Source organism: Sinocyclocheilus anshuiensis, unplaced genomic scaffold (assembly GCF_001515605.1).
Source record: "Sinocyclocheilus anshuiensis isolate Anshui unplaced genomic scaffold, SAMN03320099.WGS_v1.1 scaffold1143, whole genome shotgun sequence".
NCBI lineage: Eukaryota > Metazoa > Chordata > Actinopteri > Cypriniformes > Cyprinidae > Sinocyclocheilus > Sinocyclocheilus anshuiensis.
Window position 1 is genome coordinate 232,489 of NW_015546123.1, and position 3,386 is coordinate 235,874.

Genomic DNA, 3,386 nt, shown 5'->3' on the forward strand with positions numbered 1-3,386 from the left:
AATCCTTCTGAAAACAAGTTTGTCAACAATAGCACAAGCCTTAACGCCTAACCAATCCCCACCCCTCCAAGGATTCAAGGCCCACTGAGATCTCTAAACACTCTCCAATCTGATCCCTAAGCAGTCGATGAAAAAGCAGACGTAGTCTTTGATATTGAGTCTTGGAAGGCTTCTACTCCCCCCTCGCTCATACCTGTCTGTCTAGGGTTGGACTGAGGGGATGTAAAGTTGATGGGAGGGGAAGCGAGCTCTGAAGTAAATACCTAACGAGTTTAAAGCTCACTTTGTAGCGCATTTTTTCTACTTTTAAAAGCCTCACTAACAGATGCCAACGGGAACCGCAGTCGCTCTGCAACGGACTCCTGCATAAATAACAGCTTCAACTGAGGAATGTGACTCAACCGAGCAGAATAAACATTTGCGATTATAAAAGATAATGAGTTCAATATAAGCCTTCCAATAAACCGCGTCGCTGAAAAACTGTCAAGAGAAGAGAGGGACATTGTTTGTAAGATCTGTTAGATGTCATTGAAAGTACTGCAATGGGAAAGGTTGATTAAGCTTATCGGTACACATCTAAATATTGAAACAGTTGTCATGAAATGTGTTTGAACAGCTTAGCGATGCTTGAGTGATTGTAGAAAAGGACTCTGAGTGAAAAGAATAAAAAAAAACAAGGAGATTTAATTGGCTACAAAACTATTGCACAATTATGGCTATTGCAACCGGACAGATATCAAATGACTCTGCTTTCGTAATTTTGATGTGTTCTTAATGTGCTTAGAAAATGCTTGCAAATTCTATTACTTTAAATAGATTTTTGTATTACAGGGTTTCCTCGGAGTCTGAAATAGCCAAAGCTCTAATGAATGCTTTCTTTAAGCCGCAGCTAATTTAAAATGAGTAACCTCACCTTTACAGCATTCAATTAATGCAGTGATGTCAGAGAATTATTTACAGCGTTGATATAGTTTTAATCTAAGCAGAATTAACCTATTAGGAATCCATAAATGAGAGATGTGTCCATGCAGCCAGATAATTATCTCAGTCATGAGAATATATAAGGCCTTTAGACCTCATTACTCTCTCTGCTCTTAACGTTTGCCCTTTTACTCTCTGGACTTTATTCCTATATCAGTCTTTTTTGTATCTGCCACAATAAATTCAGCTTTAATTCTCTTGGAATGACAGAATATAGGAGAAAAAAAAATGTTTGTCTTATCTGAAAACTTGACATTACATTCAGAGCCATGCAGAAAATACAGTCAAACCAAACATTATTCAGACGCCAGATATAAATTTTGATCTTTTTTTACTAGTGGGTGCAGGACACTATAGTTCATTTATGTAAGTGAGGATGGCAAAATAAAGTAAACCGTGACATAATATACCCAAAAATTATTCATACAGTGGACTACTATTAAAAATTAAACAAATTTGGGACCAAAAATTATTCAGACACTTTGGCCGGACCATGTTTTGCTTAAGTGTTATCATACATTATCAAGATGAATTTGTTCTGACAGTTTAACTGAGTTCTTGTCATATTTTATTCCCATTTTCTAAACTATAGCGAATAAACTGTGATAATGTGTGAAATGTTGAAGGTGTCTGAATAAATTTTGGTTTGACTGTATTGCCAGATATTGTCAGGTATAAGTTCCTAATGCTGTTTTTGATTATGAAAATCACTTTCTGCAAACAAAATAATAGCAAAAGTTCAGAAAAATACAAATAATGCTAATTAAAAAATGTAAATTACTAAGCCCGTTGTCTCAGACTTGTCTGTGAAAACAATATTTCAATGTATATGCAAATGCTTGTATCACTTCATTTGTGCTCTCCTTTTTAGCCTTAAGCTTGGTATATGACTTGTTTTCTTATCTACCTGTCTTGGAATTGTCACTTACACAAGTTGTTTTGGTGAGAAAGCCTTTGCTAACAACATACATATTAGGGATGCTCCGATCAGTATTTTTGAGGCTGATCACCGATCGCCAATCACAGAAAGCAGTATCTGCCGATACCGATCACCGATACCGATCTTTTTAAAGCCTTCTTTTTATCATTTATATCGTGCCAAACCTCTCACGGCAGCGTCATCAGCTTGAGATCGTTTATTTGAGACTGGCCTTTTTAGAGGCCGCCGATCAATCATCCCAACGTGATTATCGGCAGCCGATCAATCAGAGCACCCCTAATAAATATGAACAGAAAAATGAGTGGAATGATAATAAACAGAAACTACTAAATTACACTATAGCCAATGTGCCGTTTACAACAGGAAACTAGTGATTTTTAGCAGTCAATGACCACTAACAGGATGTGGATGTGTGGGTGCTTTAGATGGTGTAGGGAAGGCTTTGTTGGAAGTCATTGAAAGCGACCAAGATACCCATCAGTGGACCACGTGTCCTTGAAATGTGTCTGACAGTACCCAAGCTCTCTATTAGCAGTCCAAGCGCCTGTCATCACAAACAAGAAAAGCTCTTCTCTGCATTGTTATCTGCAGCACTGTTGAGTCTGTGCACACTGCAAAAAAAAAAATCAATCTTTAATCAATACTTTTGACTTGTTTTCCATTTAAAGTATAGAAATATCCTTAAAATAGAAGCAAAATTGTGTAAAAGAAGAGACTTGTTTTGAGAGAATATATATCTTAAATACGCATTACCGTTCAAAACTTTTGGATCTGTAAGATTGTTTAATGTTTTTGAAAGATGCCTCTAATCAAGGCTGTATTTATTTGATCAAATTACAGTAAAACAGTAATATTGTGAAATATTATTAAAATTTTAAATAACCGTTTTGTATTTTAATATATTTTAAAATGTAATTATTCTTTTGATGGCAAAGCTGAATTTTTAGCAGCCATTACTCTTCACTTACAGTCCTCAGTGTCACATGATCCTTCAGAAATAATTCTAATATTCTGATTTGGTGCTCAAAAAACATTTCTTATTATGATCAATGTTGAAAACAGTCGTGCTGCTTGATATTTTTGTGGAAACCGTGATGATTTTTTTTTTAGGATTCTACGATGAATAGAAAGAACAGCATTTTTTTTTAAACAAACATTTTGTAAGATTATAACTGTCTTTACTATAATTTTTTATCAGTTTAATGCATCCTTTCTAAATAAAAGTATTAATTGTGTTAAAAAAATCTTACTGACCCCAAATGATTGATGGGTATTGTTTACTGAAAGTTTGTTTACTTATTTTTTGTTCTTGTAAAAATTTTTATTTTATTTCAGTACTTAAAATTGCTATTTTATTTAAGTGCCATTAACCAAACTGCATTACAGCATACACATTTTGGGCCATATTTTAACGTTCTAAGAGCATGGTCTAAAGCGCATTGCGCAACTTCACTTAGGGCATGTC